Genomic DNA, 21000 nt, shown 5'->3' with positions numbered 1-21000 from the left:
AGAAGGTTGTATCTACTGACTCATGTGGCAGTAAAAGAGGGGAGGGAGGGAAGGAGGAGGTGGAGAGAGCAAGAGAGGAAGGGAGGGAGAGGGAGAGAGAGAGATCTCAGCTTTCTCATCTCTCTCATTATAAAAGCTCTAATTTCATTCATTAGGGTTCTACCCCATCACCTGGTATAAGCTTAATTACCTCTTGAAGACACCGCCTCCAAATGCTATGCATTGGGGAGGCGGGGGGGGGGGGGGGGGGGGCGGGGGGGGGCTTTAGTATGTGAGTTTGTTTGGAGAAGGAGACACAAACATTTCATTCAAGCAGAGTTGAAAAGCTGGCTGTTTAGGTTACAAATATTTTCTGACATTCTGGAAAAATAAGCAAAGACTGGGCCTCCCTGGCCTTGCACACAGCAATGTGGGGCGGTCCGCAGCCTCTGCAGCACGTGTTCAATATCCATTCACCAGGGAGCTACCCAAATGGCACAGGAGACCTCTCCTGTTTTGCCCTGCTACTCCCCTCAGCAGTGTATTTCAGTCAGTCTGCCTGTTCTCTTCCCTGCTCTGTCTCTGGTGAATCCTCCCACCCCCACACACCTCTGGCCTGTACCCCAGCTCTAATATGCATAAATAATAAATCTTTAAAAAATAAGCAAAGACTTATAACATCATTGGTTATTTTTCAGGATATCAGATTATCTGTGAATTAAACCACGCCTTTCAAAAACTGTAGTTTGTAGAATTAGGATCTGTCTATACTCAGAGTAGTTTACTAGGCAGACATTAGTCCTGCTCTCAAAGCAAATCTTTAGTGGGATTTTAGTTCAGATGTTTCATGTTGCTTGGTATTCAAATATGTGTTTTGTGTAGGAAAAACCTCAGTCCTCCTATATCTCTTCTACTTTTAAATAGCTACTTCACTTACACTTCTGACACAAGATATGTAGATTCCCCCCACAGCAATTAATTCTGTGACATCAGCAGGGTGTCCTTAATTCCATTTAACTCAATTCTGACACAATTTACTGGAGATAGTGTCATATCCCACAGGGTATGGGCTCAGTCCTATGAGACTGCCTAACTTTAAACGCCAATTGTAAGTAGTAGCTCCCCAGCTTACTTTCAGCTCTGACGTGGCTACAAATTCAAGGTTCCCATGACAATCTCCTCCTTGGATTTAAGTATTTGCTAGAACAACTTACAAAATGTGGGAAATACTTAAGTGCACCCGTTTACTGAAGGATGTTATAAAAGAAAACACATGGACATTCAGATGCAAGAAATGGATACAGAAAAGCATTTGGGAAGGGATGTGTTGCTTCCATGCTCCCCCCTGGGCACCGATCATATAGAACCTCATGTGTTTACTCACCCAGAAGCTTTCAAACTCTGTACTTGCATCTTTTTACGGCGGTTTCATTGTGTAGGCATGTTGGGTTCATTAACTCCAATTCCAATCCCTTTCTCCATTTTTGAGACTAAGGGGTAGGGCTGAAAATTACGTTTCTAATCCTGCTTGATCTTCCTGGCAACCAGCTCCCACCCAAGGGTCTATCAAGATAATTTAAATAAATTAGAACATCATTAGAACAAAAGATAGTGCTGCTACTGAAATTCCAAGGAATTTAAGAACTTTGTGTTGGGAACCAGGTTATTAACCAGACCTTTGAGTATATAGTGCATGGACCACAGCTCACCATGTGGCATCATTTCTTGTGTGGTGCAAATTAGAACAAAAGATGCTCTTGTGATTTAAGAGATTACAAGGGTTTAGGAACTCTATGCCAGGAAAAGGGGCATATCATAAATATAATAAATCTACATATATACATATAATAAATACATGCCTATGTACACATACATATTACTATACATATGTATAATCTATGTACAGATGTCTCTCACATAGTTCCTTCATTCTACTGTGTGCTCATGAGTATCTAAAATAAAAGTCTTTTTTGTAATTAAAATCCTTCAGATCTTCTCTACAATCTCTAATGCATATAAAAAGCAGATATCAAGATGTTAATAGATTCACCATGAAAAAACATGTTCTGTTTCCAAACTAGTATGAGATATATTCATTTAAACCAAGCTGAACCACTTTTTTGACATAAGACTTCTCCAAGTCTTGATATATTGTGCCTTGTGGGTTCAAGATGTATGTAGATCATATTATATAGTTTCTCAAATGTATTTTTCATGAAACCACTTTATCACAAAGTGCCTACAAACATTTTGAAGCATAAAGGAATAAAATGCCCCACAAGAGCAGTCAGAATTCTGCACCCTTCATAGGCGTTTCCTGCATGTCTGTGCACAACTGGTCTCATCCGGCCCCCACTTCTCAGGAGTGAGCAGACACACATGCCACACCGTTTTCCTCTCTGAGTTTTGCCTCTTCCTGAGGCAACTTTTCTCCTCTTCGGTTGGTTTTCTCTTAGAAAACCTAGGGAAGGAATTTAGGAGTCATTTTGAACCAGCCTAGCTTCTTGGGTTAAATGACTGTGGTCTATGTCTGTATACCACAAAGCCATCCCAATGCTGTAGGGCACTCAGGAGCACAGTACTCCAGAGGAACTATGTATTTAGATTAACTGATAAAAGATGCTAGAGTCAAGGCTCTTAGAAGACCCAAAATGTGGCTTTTAAAGTTATTGGCACATATCATGGACCTATAATGTTGTTATTAATTGTAAGACCTTTGAGTGTACAGTGCAGTGCCGGGACCATGGCTTACCATATGATGTCACTTCCTGTGTGGTGCAATCTCAGGCCACCATCCCACATGGCGTCTCTCTATCCCCTGCTATTCTCCCATGTGAGTCATTCCACATAGACAATCCACTCAGTGAGAGTGCAAATAATCACAAAGTTAACAGCTTGAAATATTATCAGTTATGTATACCTCACTGAGATGTGTTTCTAATTCTTTCAGATAGAGGTGTTAATCAAGTCAGTAGAGCAGAGAGTGAGGATATGGACAGGGGTTCACTGATGATAGCAGGGAGGAATGGGTACAGAAGGGAGAGCGTATTGATCCCATGTGTCTCAGTTTCTGTGTGAGCAACAGCTCTGTCTTTCCCATAACACAAAATAAACGTAACACAACCAATTCCATTTTTCTTTCTGATCCATGATGGTTTCCACAGGGAAATCACTAGTTCCTAACTAATCCTATTCTAAATTTCAAGACATTGAAATATTTCCAATTTCATTTCATTTGCAATAATGTCAACTATATTTTTTAGATATCATAAACTAAATGCTTCATCATGTGACCATATTTTGTCTATTTTCACCCTTCACTCTCTCATTGTATATTTTTTCTTTCTATAGTATAGTCAATAGTTTTATAAAAGTTCTATTATTTTTACACTTGATAGAGGTGTATGAATGGATTAGAGACAATTTTGTGATTATGATTTAAAAATGAATAATGTTTACAGACACATCACCCAAAGCAGTGATAGTGAAGGCAAAGATAAACAGCTGGGACTACATCAAATTAAAGAGCTTTTGCACAGCAAAAGAGACAATAACAAAAACAAAGAGAAACCCCACCAACTGGGAGAACATTTTTGCACCCAACACTAATGATAAAGGACTGATCACAAAAATCTGCAAAGAGCTGATGAGACTCAACAACAACAAAGAAAATAATCCAGTCAAAAATGGGCAGAAGAGCTTAAAAGAAACTTCTCTGAAGAGGAAATGCAAATGGCCAACAGGCATATGAAAAAATGTTCAACATCACTTGTCATCAGGGAAATGCAAATCAAAACTACCATGAGATACCATCTTACACCAGTGAGAATGGCACATATTAAAAAACTAGCAACAACAAATGTTGGCGAGGGTGTGGAGAAAAAGGAACTCTTCTGCACTGTTGGTGGGAGTGAAAACTGGTCCAACCACTGTGGAAAGCTGTATGGAGATTTCTGGACCTACTAAACATAGAGCTTCCATATGATCCAGCAATTCCACTCCTAGGTATTTACCCAAAGGACACAGAAACATCAATTCCAAAGAACACCTGCACCCCTATGTTTATAGCAGCACTGTTTACAATAGCTAAGCTTTGGAAACAACCCAAATGCCCAAAAATAGATGACTGGATCAAGAAGATGTGGTACATATATACCATGGAATATTACTCAGCATTCAAAAAAGATAAACACATGCAATTTGCAGCAACATGGATGGCGCTGGAAGGGATCATGCTCAGCGAAATAAGCCAAAAAGAAAAAGAAAAATACCGGATGGTCTCACTCATAGCAGGAATCTAGAAAACTTAAATAAGGGACCAGGAAAATGTATAACTATAAGAAAGTGAAAATCAAAATCAACAAAAAACTATGAACCAGAGACACTTTTAGGGGGCGGGGGTGGGAGGGGAGGGATTGGGGTCAGAATGGGGGGATTGCAATTGTATGGGGAATATAACAATAAAATTTATTAAAAATAAAAAAAAAAATTTGAATAATGAAGTTTAATAAGAAATAATATGCATGACTTGCACAAGGAAGTAAAGGCAGTGGGATAAGAAGGGAATTAGTCTGGGATGTGGAAAGCGAGGTAAGGAAAATAGACTTTAGGCAACATTGATAATGACTGAAAAACATGAAAGGTTTACCAGTCAGTATGTTCAAGGTCACAAAATATATTTTGCTATTTTTACTACAGGAGCATGCCATTGGGAGTTAAATTTATACATGAAGTAGCTAAAGGAATATAAATAAAATAGTGGGAATATAAATAACCCATCTTTTCCAATGGACAGTTTATAGAATGTACAAAATATACCTTGCATTTCCACAACTATGAATGTAACTAAAAGAAACTACTGAACAAATATGAACACAAGTACATATACAAGGATACTTACTATAGTGTAGGTGATCACAGAAACAAGTAGGTACTATCCTAAATGTAAGTCAATAAAGAACTGGTTAAATAGATTAAAATTTACCAATACAAACTAATGCTATGTGGCTATTTTAAAAATTATGGTATTAATTATATTTACAGACTGATAAAGATGAAAAAATTCTGGGAAATAGCATCATTTAAAAGAAGATAAACTAGCAACTTGCTTAATACTAGTTTCATAAAATCTTTCATGTGTGAATGGTATTTATTTGCATGTGCGTATGTGTATACATACACACTGGAAATAAGAAACAGGGCTTACAGTAAATAATAGTTCTTGTTTGTATCCGCTGGAAGTTTTGCTGGAGTTTTCTCCAATTTAGACCTCTATGAATAGTCTAAAGCTTTGTTTGGTCTGTTACAATTTCATTTCTGAAAGGAGAAGAGCCCATGTAAATCCAGAAGCTGCCTTCCTACTATGTGGAGGACATGTGGAAATTGAGTTGCTGAGGAGAGAGTCTAAAAATGGTGAGAACAAAGTTCTGCAGTGATGAAAATTCCAACCGAGGTTCTAAACTTTCCACCTCCCAGCTCAGATTTGATTTTGAATGGAGAGTTTGTGGCTAAAAATTACTTATTCCTTTTGTATTTGTTAGTATGTCCAGAAACCTCAGATTTTGTAGCCTTGAGGTATGAGAGCAGGGTGAAATTTGTTGATGCCAAAATTTTGAGGCAATTGTTGAAATCCAGAATAGGTAAATTTTCTCTGCTGATAAAGGCATATTTAATAAATTAGCACAGAAGAGGGGGAAATGAACTATTGGCCAATCTGACATTATAGTAGGCTTCCACTGGGCTCTGCTAACTCATTTACCCCAAATGAGTTCGATACTGTGGCTTTTTCTCCATGTCTTTATCATGACAGCTCAGTCTTATACTGTCATCTTCCAGAAGGTTTATCTTGGTAGTGACTATGAACTAGAATTCATGTATATGTGTGTGTATATATAACTATATATATAAATAACTATATACACATATATTTGTATATATATTAAAATATTCATATGTAAAATTTTAAAAAGTTTAAAAGCCACATATATATCACATACATAATTTTTATATTTTAGTGTAGATATAAATGATAAATATTCATATAAAAATTCAGATAATAAATATCTAATTAAACAGTATCATTTCTTTTTTGGAGATCTAATTGCCTTTTTATTATTTATTATTTATATATTTTTTACATCATTTTTCATTTTTGTACAATGTATACTTTACCATCTTGGGTATAGTTCCCATGGAATTCCCACCACCAATTCACCCGTGTACCATCACCATAGTCCCTTGTGCTCTTCCCATCCCTTTTTTGATCCTACTCCCCCTAATCCCCACAGAATGTCTCTGTTTTGTAGTTGCCTATTTTTTTTATATTTACTTCATTAAAATTACTTATTGCCCCCCATCCCTTATTTGGTTCCTCTACATTCCTCCTATAAGTGAAACTATCTGGTATTTTTTCTTTTTCTTTCTGGTTTATTTCACTGAGCATGATCCCTTCCAGCTCCATCCATGTTGCTGCGAATGGCATGAGTTTATCTTTTTTGATTGTTGAATAATATTCCATTAAACAATAACATTTCATTTTGTTGACTTCATCTCCATGTTTTTGCTCACTGTAAGAAATCATATGACCTTTCTGAGTCTCTCTATACATCAGAAACTTTCTCCCATGAGATATTCAGTGTGATCTTCCTATAGCTTAATGTAAGCAGACCATCATTTATTTACCCATTCTCATGACAACTGACATTTAAGTTACCCCAATTTTTAAAAAGTCTTGTAATTGTTACTTAAAGTACATCTTCTCCACTATGTAATGTAAATCTACACTACTCTATACTATGCTTATGTACGTCTAGAATCCTGGGTGGAGAATTGTTGAATCAAAGATGTGGTCATTTTGATTGACTATGCCAATAGTCTTAGAATTTAAGGGGCACTATGGAGCCCTGCACACATCTAGGTGAGAATATCTCTTTCTCCAACAACACTCTTCTCTGTCTACTGCAGCATGCATACAATCTGACAGATTAGAACCTAAAGAACAAATTCATTCAAAATTGAGGTTTTGCCTGAACTGGGGACATGATCTGGATATTCAGTCTCTCTGTGGGAGTGCTCATGTTCTTGCAAAGACTTGGGAATCTGGACGGTACTGAACAGCTTACCATGAAACATCACATTGAATGTGCTGCTAAACACATGCATGAAAGGACAATGAGCTTAATGGAACTGTTGCTTCCCCTGAAACTATTTGATACTTCAGTTTCTGATGTGAGTCTTAGAATTTCATAGAGAATTCTATTTCAAAATCTTATGGTAGAGAATTTTTGTTATTCAAGGGAGTCTCTCCAAGGTGTGAACAGTACTAAAATAGCAGTGCAAAACTTATGAGAATATCAGCCTAACCCAGAACCCCTGTTCCTGTCCTGATCAAGCATCAGTGTTAGGGTTTTAGGGTAACAATCCCTCTGTGGCTACATCAAGATAAGCTGGGCTTCACTGAGATGAATGTATAATGTGCAAAATTTCACAAACACCCTCACATGTTATAAAATAATAAAGACTTATTGAATTCTATTTTTCCATTTCTCCAATTGTCAGCATCTTTTGTCAGTGACATTTTCAAAGCTTAACAGAGTGTTGAAATGGAGCAGTGGATTTTAATTGTCTAAAGAGGTGATGGATCTTGACAGATACATAGTTGTACTAAATTGTTGTGGAATAACAACATCTAGGATTAAAATGAAGAGTGCCAAAGGAGTTATAAACAGGTCATTTCAACAGAGAGCCAGAATATTGAAGGTTGATGAAAAAAAATTATTCTTGCATAAATTGATTTGCTCAAAATATATTATCTAGTTCACACTGTTCACATATTAAAAATAAGGAGGTAAAGCCCCTACTTTCATGGATCTATGTCCTAAGGGATAGTGTGATAAGTATGCAAAAAAGTTGAAATCAAAATTCAGAAAACAATTCCTTTGAAGATGCTCCTAACTGATGACCCTCCTTGAAAGAGGTGCTCTCAACTATGAAATGGAGTGCTCAGTCTGTGGAGTTCTGGGAATGAAGGAGTAAAGTTGGGCAATTTTGAATATTTCCTTGCTCTTAGAGAATGATGAGAATTCTGACCCAGCCTGCATTGACATGACTTTTTTTCAGAGTAAAACTGTGGCAGCAGAAAAGAAAGAGCACTTCTGATGACTTTACTTTTAGTGGCTATACCATCTGTAGCTAAGATGTCAAAATGATATTGACCTTGGCAATTACGCTCTTACCGCTCCCTTTCCTGATAGAGCTAACAAGTGGCAAAAGAGAATTCTTTTCTGTTCTTAGTGATTGAGATGTTTTATTTTTTCACACACATTCCTAGTTTTTACTGATAATAAAACTCATGGACATAGGCACTAGTCTTAAATGGCTTCTCTGGGGACCAAATGATGCACATTTTGCTCAGTAAAATGTTAATCAAATATGATGCTGTCACACCATAACTAGAGTCTTTATGCCAAATAGAGAACAATTACTTGCAAATGGAAGGAGATTCAATTCTCTACTGGTGGAGGTAACGTAAAGCTTCTATTTTAGAAAATGAAATAACTGATTTCTATACTACATATAAAGCTTTTATTTCCCTAAGTGTAAGAGTTGTTGCTACTTGAAGACATATTTCCCCAAATATGTAAATTTTGAATTATTTCAAATAATAGATTGGAATTGAGACACAATAAATATGTACTTGTGTAAATTAATCCAATGAAAGGCAAGAATGATTCCTATATCAAGGTATTTATCATCTGATGGAATATAAAATACTTTTGAAAAAGAGCTCATGCGTTCCTATGTCAAGCTTCTTACGTCAAGTTCTTTTTGCTCCAATTGCATAACAGTTAGCTGTGTTTTTATTTAAATTTAAATTTTCCCTAATAACTGATAAGAAAGAGTACTTGCCCCATAATTACAAAATAAAGATCCCGGATATGGCACTTTATTAGTTATGTAATTGTGTTACTCAGGAAAGGCTAACAACAAATAATACCCAAATCTTCCTGACTTAATAAAGAAAGATTATTTTTATTTATGTCACAGTGTAGGGAGAGTCAAGTATGTCTATGGTGAGGCTGGGCTTTTTTAGACTGTGTCATTCTTTAAGGCCTTGAAGTTTACCCCTGGATATGGCTAAGGAGGACATGAGAAAAGAGAGTGAAGAGGCCAGGTCTTGTAGTGTCCCTCTGCCCATCTTTTACCCAGAACCCAGTCACATGGTTGCACTTCATGGAGAATAGGAAAAGATATTATCCCTTTATGTGCCTAGGAAGAAAAGTGAATGGGTTGGAACCTATTGATACTTATTGTTAAAGGAATTTTGGATAAGCTGCTGGCATTAAGCACCTGCTATATGTGTTAGCCTTTATATTGTATAGGCTCTATAAGGTTATGAAAATAATTCATACTACTACTTGAACACCAAGTTTACAAACTTGTTAGAAAAATAAAATCAACACAGAGATCATTGTAAAATTAAACAGTAAGTGTTAATTGCTTGAAATGGGGAAATGGTATTAAAAAGTATTTTAGGAGGTGGTGGGAGAGATACAGAAGATGCTGATATGTCCAGCTGCATGTTTTTTGGGTACCTTGAATGCCACATGACCCAAAGTGACACACCAACATCCCTCCACTCTTGTTATTTGCTACAATCACCTTGAACAAGTTGCATCAAGTTCCCCAAAGCTTTATGTCCCAAAATGGAGATGTTTCTAAAATGGAGATACTGTCTCAAATTATTATGATGACAATTCATCCAAAACATTTGTATAGAGCCACTATGCATCTATTGGCTTTAGTTCTAGTTACTGGGTGTACAATATTGAAAAAATAGACCAAAAATCCTGCCTTGACGGAGCGTTAGGGTTACATCACATGCAGTAATTTATGAACTATAAAGCTCAATGCAAATGTTCACCTTCAGGTTTCCAGCAAAGCATATATGGTTTGTGTGTGATACTGCCAGGTTACTGTCCTATCAGGTTGCTGGGAGAATCATAAAGCCATCTGTGCATAAACAAATGGCTGCCCCACACTGAGGCAGTGGAACATGTCACCATGTGGTTGCTATGGTGAAAGCTGCTGAGAGCAAACCAAGTGTGCAACTCAGAGCATTGGCTCTTGTGACTTTTGTTTCGAGCTTTGTATTTAGAACAACTGCAGCTTGTCTTCAGTGATAGTATATTTTATAAAATATATTTTTATTGAAGTAACAGTGGTCTATAACATTGTATGTTTTAGGAATATAGCATTGTAATTATACCTCTGTAATCCTGATATCATGATTCCCACCAAAAGTCTAGTTTCCATTCATTACGTACAACTGACCTTCTTTGTCTCTTTTACTTAGTCCCCAAGACTTTTTCACTCTGGTAGCCACCAACCTGTTTTTTGTAAGTTGGTAGTGTATGTTCTATTTTGTTTGTTCACTTGTTTTTTTTCTTTATATTCCACATGAATGAAATCATACAGTTTTTGTCTTTTTTCTAGCTTATTTACTAGCCATCTACATTGTTGAACAAGTCATTCAGAGAACATGAAAACACGGATGCAAAAGGTAATGTACCCCTATGTTCATTGCAACATTATTTACAATAGCTGAGATCTGGAAACAACCCAAATGCTCAAAGATAGATGAGTGAATGAAGATGCAGTATATACACAGTGGAATGCCACTCAGCTATTGCATCTTAATATATGTCCTCTTCCTCCTAATTGTCAGACATGAGGCTCCAATTGTGCCAGCTTTTGCTACTTTGGAGTGTAATGGCCTCACTCAGATGCCACATCCATGACCATCTGGATGCAATGAAACCCTCCGAATTCAATCCAATCTAAAAACCCCAAACTAAGATAAAACCCAAAACTTATCTGGATGTTTTTGTGTGTTGTAGAGGAAGACAAACAGAAATTTCACTTTATTTACAGAGATGTCATATCTTCTCATTTAGAGGTTAGGTTCTAAAATCTGCATATAATGTTAGCTAAAATTTCATGTCAGCAAGATTGCCCTTGAAAGTTCCTGAGGAAGGAGCCATGATGAGAATGGATTTTATCTTTCAGGTGATTCAAACTTGTGGATTTTTCTCTTTCTTTCAGTTGAGCATGTGGCAGAAGAGCTAAAAAGAAACTTCTCTGAAGAGGAAATGCAAATGGCCAACAGGCATATGAAAAAATGTTCAACATCACTTGTCATCAGGGAAATGCAAATCAAAACTACCATGAGATACCATCTTACACCAGTGAGAATGGCACATATTAAAAAAACTAGCAACAACAAATGTTGGCGAGGGTGTGGAGAAAAAGGAACTCTTCTGCACTGTTGGTGGGAGTGCAAACTGGTCCAACCACTGTGGAGAGCTGTGTGGAGATTTCTGGACCTACTAAACATAGAGCTTCCATATGATCCAGCAATTCCACTCCTAGGTATTTACCCAAAGGACACAGAAACATCAATTCCAAAGAGCACCTGCACCCCTATGTTTATTGCAGCACTGTTTACAATAGCTAAGCTTTGGAAACAACCCAAATGCCCAAAAATAGATGACTGGATCAAGAAGATGTGGTACATATATACCATGGACTATTACTCAGCATTCAAAAAAGATAAACACATGCAATTTGCAGCAACATGGATGGCACTGGAAGGGATCATGCTCAGCGAAATAAGCCAAAAAGAAAAAGAAAAATACCGGATGGTCTCACTCATAGCAGGAATCTAGAAAACTTAAATAAGGGACCAGGAAAACGAATAACTATAAGAAAGTGAAAATCAAAATCAACAAAAAACTACGAACCAGAGACAGTTTTAGGGGGGCGGGGGTGGGAGGGGAGGGATTGGGGTCAGAATGGGGGGGCTGCAATTGTATGGGGAATATAAAAATAAAATTTATTATTAAAAAAAAAGAGGATTTTTTTTTTTTTAAATAGAGGCATGTTATTTATTTATTTATTTGTTTGTTTTGTTTATACATGCACTGGGTACAGTCAGAAGCACGGGAGGGTGAGAGAATTCACCAGAGCCAGAGTGGGGAGCAGAGCAGGCAGAAGGACCGAAGTACACTGCTGAGGGGAGCAGCGGGCGGCAGGAGAGGTCTGCGCGCCGTGTGGGACCCTCCTCTGGTGGCCGGGGAGCAGCCGGGGATCGAACCGGCGTCTCAGAGGCCACGGGCAGCTTCGCAACCCAGCGCTCAACCGCTGCGCCACCGGGGAGGCCCTTAAAGAGGATTTTGATAGAAGTAAAATGTCTTCAAGTAGTAGAATCACAGTCAAGAAACTTAGGCTCTAAGAAATATCTGGAAAATGAGACCCCCAGAGAAGGATCCCAAGTACAGGTGGGCTTCTTTTCCATCCACTTAAGGGTCTCTGGGTCTGGGACAAGTTTTATGTTTTTGGGTGAAACAGGTGCCCTCTTCTTGGCACTGTCTATATATTTTCCTTTTCTGCAGGGTGTGTAGTTGAATTAGTATTAAGTCCAATGGACATGTAGCGCAGTGTTCACTGCTGCCCCCCCCTTTCCACCTTCTTGGAAGCCTCAGAGTCTTACTGTTTTGCTCCCATGGCCCTTTCGAAGTTTAGTCTATCTTCATCTGATGGAATAGGGGTGGAGATATAAGTGAAGATGCCCAAATAACAGAAATGTCTGATTTTCCTAAGAAAACAATAGGCAGAATGCAGAATATTAATTGGAAGGATAAGAGACTATTGTGTGAGATTTGGGGGGAGATTCTTGTGAGGATTTTTGGGGTATTTCGCTCTGTGTCTGCAGTGTGAATGCCCCTTTGATATCTATAGCGGATGACAGATAATCTTTTCCTCCAGCGTTAACTGCCCTCCATACAGTGCCCTGCTGGTGGGCGCTGTGTACTCCCCTGCTGTATTTAAAATAGTGCAATAAACTAAAGAGTAAAAATGCTGTATGTTGTTTCAGGGAGGAAGCTGTGAGAGGTTATATGTGTTGGAACATAGTCTTTCTTGTCTCTTTGCAAGGCCATCGTATCAGCTCATGTTTTGGGGTGAAGGTGACATACAGGAAAGCAAAATGGACTTAGGGAGCACATTCAGCATGGGTCAGCAGACATGTTCCCTGCAAGCACTGAAGCTTGAAGGCAATTTTTAGCTCTGTGTGGCTTGATCTAAGCAGGCTGATACAAAATCTCTTCAACAGACTTCAGTAAACCTTTAAATTACACCTCAGGTCTGTTTTAGATGTCAGACAGATATTTCTTTTAAATGTGACTGGTAGTGAGCAGACAAAAATTATGTCAGTTTTGCTGACGTTATTGTCATATAGAAAACAAATGAGAACTTGGGAGAGACTTTATTTGAAAGCATTATTAAGAGGTAGAATAAAGGGACAATAGGTGAGAGGAACTGAACAAGGCTAAAAAGGGCCAGGCATGGAGAAGTGGGTTCAAAGGTGGGTAATAAGGGACTGAAGCTCAGAGAAAGTTTTCTCTCTTAGCGGCCAGACTATTCTCACAGTGGGTGGACTGCTGGTTCAGGCTGAGGATGAGACAAAATTCAGGGGTTTGCGGGAGAGTATCTTTTATTTCTTCTGGGGCAAGTAAGACATGTTGTCAAAAGAATTTCCAGAGTTTTGTTTTTTTTCCTCAGCTATCATCCTTCTAGCTCTTTCCCCCTTACTCTCTCCCTACTCCCTTCCTTTAACCTCAGAGCCCTTGCTGTGTTCATTAATGTTCACTGTTTTTTGCTAAGAAATTCACTTTGTCTAATTGTCTGCTATGTAAATGCCCAATATTTGTTTTTGTCATTCTGATTTGCTTCATTGCACATAATTCTCTGCATTTTGCTGTAAATGGCTGCATTTCTTCTTTCCTTATGGCTAAACAACTTTCCACGGTATGGATATACCATATGTTCTTGACCCAATTGTATACTGACAGGCATTTAAACTGTTTCCATGATCCTAGCTCTTGTAAATAGTGCTACAACAAATATCATAGAATATACGATTTTTTGAACTGATGTTCTCAAGTTCTTTGAATAGGTGCCAAAGAGTGGGACTGCTAGGTCATAAAATAATTCCATTTTCAACTTTTTAAGATGTATCTAGGTCACTTTCCATAATGGCTATTCTAGTTCGCATTCCCACCAACAGTGTTACAGGGTTTCTTTTTTCCACATCCTCTCCAGCAATTGTTGTGGAATCTTTTAAATATGTGCCATTCTCACAGATGTGAGATGGTTTTGTAACAGGGTGGTCTCCAGGAAAAGGAGAATTTCCATATTCCCTGCCCCACCCAAGGAAGGGTGGAGCTGAGCAGGGAGGAGAAGTTGGAGAGGAGACTGGGGAAGGAAGAAGGATGAAGAGCAAGGAAGGAGGAGACCTGAAGAGGCACATAAAGCAAAGAGAAATGTGAAAAAGCTGCGCTTGCTTCTTGGTCCTAGACTGGTTGAAACAGATGTGGGTGAGAGACCTATGGGGAGGTTAATGATGGCAGCTTTTGTTTTGATTTTGATTTTGATTTTTTTTTAAAGATTTATTTATTTTTATACAAGAGCTGGGCTACAGGCCAGAGGCGTGGGAGGAAGAGAGGATTCACCAGAAACAGAGCAGGGAGCAGAACAGGCAGATGGACAAAAACACTGCTGAGGGGAGCAGCAGGCGAGACAGGAGAGGTCTGCTGCACCATGTGGGAATCTCCCTGGCCGGCCTGGAATTGAACTTGCTCTGCAAAGGCTGAGGACAGCTCACAGCACTGTGCTCAACCCACTGTGCCATCAGGGAGGCCCTGATTTTGCTTCTTCTGTCCAAGATGTGCTGGGCCCCATCTGACCCTTTTCTATTGTTCCCTACCAGAAGGAGCCTTAGACTTGTCACAGGTTTTCTGGTCTCAGTGGCCTGGCTTTGGGCCAACCCTGTTTGGCTGGGCATTTATCCATGAGAGGATGGGTAACTTCCGGTGATTGGTTTGGAACCTATATTCTTTGACTTTTCTTTGTTGCACACTAACAATTGTATTAAAGCTCCTTTTCATTAAAGGTCTTATGCACTAGAGTATGTTTTGTCTGATGCAGTGGATGGCAGAGTCTATTTAGAGTGGGCAGGTTTGAGAGTTTTGGGATGCCACTCTCCCTGCCCTGTAGCAGTATCTCATGGCGGTTTTAACCAGCATTTCTCTTTTTGAAAATCATGATGAAAATATTTTCATATGGCTATCTATTCACCTTCTGGATCTCATCTTTGGTGAATTAGCTCTTTACATCTGCTGCTCACTTATTAATTGGGTTGTTTATTTTTCTATTGCTGAATAGTATGAATTTTTTGCTTATCTTGGATATTAACCTTGACAATTATATGTTGTGTGAAATATTTCCTCCTACTTAGTTGGAGGAGGATTCTTTGAATTAAGGTATTTCTCACACAAAGAGTCTGGGTAGAGAATGTGTTTTTTGTTTTCTACCAGCAAAGGATTCAAGCAAATTTCAACATTATCATTAAAATATTTCTAGGGCTGAAAGGATTTTTGAGTATAGTTTAATTCTTTCATTTTGCAAGTAAAAAACCAGCTCTGGAAAGATATTTCTACCAAATATATATCATGTTTAAGGACAAAGAAAAGAATAAGCAGGAGGCTCCTCTACTTAGTACTATTCTAAATGTCATATACATGAAAACAAAGTAACTGTGAGATTCAAATGAGCTAATTTTGAAGATTCTTGGGAAAGTTAGAAGAAGACGTTAAAATGAGTGCATTGTATTTATTTTTTTTTAATTTATTTTTTTAATAATAAATTATATTTTTATATTCCCCCATACAATTGCAAACGCCCCATTCTGACCCCAATCCCTCCCCCCGCCCCCCACCCCCAAAAAGTGTCTCTGGTTCATAGTTTTTTGTTGATTTTGATTTTCACTTTCTTATATTCATTTTCCTGGTCCCTTATTTAAGTTTTCTAGATTCCTGGTATGAGTGAGACCATCCGGTATTTTTCTTTTTCTTTTTGGCTTATTTCGCTGAGCATGATCCCTTCCAACGCCATCCATGTTGCTGCAAATTGCATGTGTTTATCTTTTTTGAATGCTGAGTAATATTCCATGGTGTATATGTACCACATCTTCTTGATCCAGTCATCTATTTTTGGGCATTTGGGCTGTTTCCAAAGCTTAGCTATTGTAAATAGTGCTGCTATAAACGTAGGGGTGCAGGTGTTCTTTGGAATTGATGTTTCTGTGTCCTTTGGGTAAATACCTAGGAGTGGAATTGTTGGATCATATGGAAGCTCTATGTTTAGTAGGTCCAGAAATCTCCACACAGCTCTCCATAGTGGTTGGACCAGTTTGCACTCCCACCAACAGTGCAGAAGAGTTCCTTTTTCTCCACACCCTCGCCAACATTTGTTGTTGCTAGTTTTTTTAATATGTGCCATTCTCACTGGTGTAAGATGGTATCTCATGGTAGTTTTGATTTGCATTTCCTTGATTACAAGTGATGTTGAAAATTTTTTCATATGCCTGTTGGCCATTTGCATTTCCTCTTCAGAGAAGTTTCTTTTCAGCTCTTCTGCCCATTTTTTGACTGGATTATTTTCTTTGTTGTTGCTGAGTCTCATCAGCTCTTTGCAGATTTTTGTGATCAGTCCTTTATCATTAGTGTTGGGTGCAAAAATGTTCTCCCAGTTGGTGGGTTTTCTCTTTGTTTTTGTTATTGTCTCTTTTGCTATGCAGAAGCTCTTTAATTTGATGTAGTCCCAGCTTTTTATCTTTGCCTTCACTATTACTGCTTTGGGTGATGTGTCTGTAAAGATGTCTTTGATGTGCAAATCCCGTAGTGTTTTGCCTATATTTCCTTCTATGTATTTTATGGTTTCAGGTCTTATGTCTAGTTCTTTAATCCATTTTGAGTTGATTTTTGTGTATGGTGTGAGGTAGTGGTCAAGCTTCATTCTTTTGCATGTAGCGACCCAGTTTTCCCAGCACCATTTATTGAACAAACTTTCTTTGCTCCAATGCATAGTCTTTGCTCCTTTGTCAAAGATTAGTTGACCATAAATCTGTGAGTTTATTTCTGGATTTTCTATTCGATTCCATTGGTCTGTATGTCTGTTCTTTTTCCAATACCATGCAGTTTTGATGATTATGGCTTTGTAGTATAGTTTGAAGTCTGGGAGTGTGATGCCTCCATTCCCTTCTTTTTTTTTCAGGAGAGCTTTGGCTATTCGGGGTTTTTGTGATTCCATATGAATTTCATCAATAATTGTTCTATTTCTTTGAAGAATGACATTGAAATTTTGATTGGAATAGCATTGAATCTGTATATTGCTTTTGGGAGGATGGCCATTTTAATAATGTTTATTCTTCCAATCCATGAGCAGGGGATGTCTTTCCATTTCTTTGTGTCTTCTTCTATTTCTTTTAACATTTTTTTTTTTTTTATGAGCTTAGTAATGTTATTTTTTTTTTTTATAAATTTTATTGTTATATTCCCCATACAATTGCAGCCCCCCCCATTCTGACCCCAATCCCTCCCCTCCCGCCCCTGCCCCCCTAAAAGTGTCTCTGGTTCATAATTTTTTGTTGATTTTGATTTTCACTTTCTTATAGTTATTCATTTTCCTGGTCCCTTATTTAAGTTTTCTAGATTCCTGCTATGAGTGAGACCATCCGGTATTTTTCTTTTTCTTTTTGGCTTATTTCGCTGAGCATGATCCCTTCCAGCGCCATCCATGTTGCTGCAAATTGCATGTGTTTATCTTTTTTGAATGCTGAGTAATATTCCATGGTATATATGTACCACATCTTCTTGATCCAGTCATCTATTTTTGGGCATTTGGGTTGTTTCCAAAGCTTAGCTATTGTAAACAGTGCTGCTATAAACATAGGGGTGCAGGTGTTCTTTGGAATTGATGTTTCTGTGTCCTTTGGGTAAATACCTAGGAGTGGAATTGCTGGATCATATGGAAGCTCTATGTTTAGTAGGTCCAGAAATCTCCACACAGCTTTCCACAGTGGTTGGACCAGTTTGCACTCCCACCAACAGTGCAGAAGAGTTCCTTTTTCTCCACACCCTCGCCAACATTTGTTGTTGCTAGTTTTTTTAATATGTGCCATTCTCACTGGTGTAGATGGTATCTCATGGTAGTTTTGATTTGCATTTCCCTGATGACAAGTGATGTTGAACATTTTTTCATATGCCTGTTGGCCATTTGCAATTCCTCTTCAGAGAAGTTTCTTTTTAGCTCTTCTGCCCATTTTTTGACTGGATTATTTTCTTTGTTGTTGTTGAGTCTCATCAGCTCTTTGCAGATTTTTGTGATCAGTCCTTTATCATTAGTGTTGGGTGCAAAAATGTTCTCCCAGTTGGTGGGGTTTCTCTTTGTTTTTGTTATGGTCTCTTTTGCTGTGCAGAAGCTCTTTAATTTGATGTAGTCCCAGCTGTTTATCTTCGCCTTCACTATCACTGCTTTGGGTGATGTGTCTGTAAAGATGTCTTTGATGTGCAAATCACGTAGTGTTTCGCCTATATTTCCTTCTATGTATTTTATGGTTTCAGGTCTTATGTCTAATTCTTTAATCCATTTTGAGTTGATTTTTGTGTATGGTGTGAGGTAGTGGTCAAGCTTCATTCTTTTGCATGTAGCGACCCAGTTTTCCCAGCACCATTTATTGAACAAACTTTCTTTGCTCCAATGCATAGTCTTTGCTCCTTTGTCAAAGATTAGTTGACCATAAATCTGTGGGTTTATTTCTGGATTTTCTATTCGATACCATTGGTCTGTATGTCTGTTCTTGTTCCAATACCATGCAGTTTTGATGATTATGGCTTTGTAGTATAGTTTGAAGTCTGGGAGTGTGATGCCTCCATTCCCTTCTTTTTTTTTCAGGAGAGCTTTGGCTATCGGGGTTTTTGTGATTCCATATGAATTTCATCAATAATGTTCTATTTCTTTGAAGAATGACATTGAAATTTTGATTGGAATAGCATTGAATCTGTATATTGCTTTTGGAGGATGGCCATTTAATAATGTTTATTCTTCCAATCCATGAGCAGGGGATATCTCTCCATTTCTTTGTGTCTTCTTCTATTTCTTTTAACATTTTTTTTTTTTTTATGAGCTTAGTAATGTTATTTTTTTTTTTATAAATTTTAGTTATATTCCCCATACAATTGCCCCCCCCATTCTGACCCCAAACCCTCCCCTCCCGCCCCTGCCCCCCTAAAAGTGTCTCTGGTTCATATTTTTTGTTGATTTTGATTTTCACTTTCTATAGTTATTCATTTTCCTGGTCCCCTTATTTAAGTTTTCTAGATTCCTGCTATGAGTGAGACCATCTGGTATTTTTTCTTTTTCTTTTTGGCTTATTTCGCTGAGCATGATCCCTTCCAGCGCCATCCCTGTTGCTGCCAAATTGCATGTGTTTATCTTTTTTGAATGCTGAGTAATATTCCATGGTATATATGTACCACATCTTCTTGATCCAGTCATCTATTTTTGGGCATTTGGGTTGTTTCCAAAGCTTAGCTATTGTAAACAGTGCTGCTATAAACATAGGGGTGCAGGTGTCTTTGGAATTGATTTTTCTGTGTCCTTTGGGTAAATACCTAGGAGTGGAATTGCTGGATCATATGGAAGCTCTATGTTTAGTAGGTCCAGAAATCTCCACACAGCTTTCCACAGTGGTTTGGACCAGTTTGCACTCCCACCAACAGTGCAGAAGAGTTCCTTTTTCTCCACACCCTCGCCAACATTTGTTGTTGCTAGTTTTTTTAATATGTGCCATTCTCACTGGTGTAAGATGGTATCTCATGGTAGTTTTGATTTGCATTTTCCCTGATGACAAGTGATGTTGAACATTTTTTTCATATGCCTGTTGGCCATTTGCAATTCCTCTTCAGAGAAGTTTCTTTTTAGCTCTTCTGCCCATTTTTTGACTGGATTATTTTCTTTGTTTTGTTGAGTCTCATCAGCTCTTTGCAGATTTTTGTGATCAGTCCTTTATCATTAGTGTTGGGTGCAAAAATGTTCTCCCAGTTGGTGGGGTTTCTCTTTGTTTTTGTTATGTCTCTTTTGCTGTGCAGAAGCTCTTAATTTGATGTAGTCCCAGCTGTTTATCTTCGCCTTCACTATCACTGCTTGGGTGATGTGTCTGTAAAGATGTCTTTGATGTGCAAATCGTAGTGTTCGCCTATATTTCCTTCTATGTATTTTATGGTTTCAGGTTTATGTCTAATTCTTTTTTAATCCATTTTTGAGTTGATTTTTGTGTATGGTGTGAGGTAGTGTCAAGCTTCATTCTTTTGCATGTAGCGACCCAGTTTTCCCAGCACCATTTATTGAACAAACTTTCTTTGCTCCAATGCATAGTCTTTGCCCTTTTCCCTTGTCAAAGATTAGTTGACCATAAATCTGTGTGGGTTTATTTCTGGGATTTTCTATTCGATAACATTGGTCTGTATGTCTGTTCTTGTTCCAATACCATGCAGTTTTGATGATTATGGCTTTGTAGTTATAGTTTGAAGTCTGGGAGTGTGATGCCTCCATTCCCTTCTTTTTTTTTCAGGAGAGTTTGGCTATCGGGGTTTTTTGTGATTCCATATGAATTTCATCAATAATGTTCTATTTCTTTGAAGAATGACTTGAAATTTTGATTGGAATAGCATTGAATCTGTATATTGCTTTTGGAAGGATGGCCATTTTAATAATGTTTATTCTTCCAATCCATGAGCAGGGATATCTCTCCATTTCTTTGTGTCTTCTTCTATTTCTTTTAACAGTGTTTTATAGTTTTCTTTGTATAGGTCCTTTACCTCTTTTGTTAGATTTATTCCCAAATATTTCATTTTTTTTGTTTCAATAACAAAAGGGATGGTTTTTTTGATTTCTTCTTCTTCAGATTATTGTTTGTGTATAGGAGGCTACTGACTTTTGCGTGTGTTGAATTTGTATCCTGCCTCTTTACTGAACTGGATTGATGAGTTGAATTAGCTTTTCTGTGGAGTTTTTGGGGTTCTCTATGTATAATATCATATCGTCTGCAAATAGTGATAGTTT

General features: G+C 37.9%; 1 protein-coding gene across 3 annotated transcripts in view; it reads right to left on the bottom strand.

Moving 5' to 3' along the window:
• Positions 1-21000, bottom strand: part of PXDNL (peroxidasin like) — a 628077-nt gene that overhangs the window by 327615 nt on the left and 279462 nt on the right. The window lies entirely within an intron of this gene.

This window comes from Talpa occidentalis, unplaced genomic scaffold, assembly GCF_014898055.3.
Source record: "Talpa occidentalis isolate TD23 unplaced genomic scaffold, MPIMG_talOcc4v2.1, whole genome shotgun sequence".
Lineage (NCBI taxonomy): Eukaryota > Metazoa > Chordata > Mammalia > Eulipotyphla > Talpidae > Talpa > Talpa occidentalis.
The sequence above is the reverse complement of the archived record's forward strand: the minus strand, read 5'-3'. Positions and strand labels throughout refer to the sequence as shown.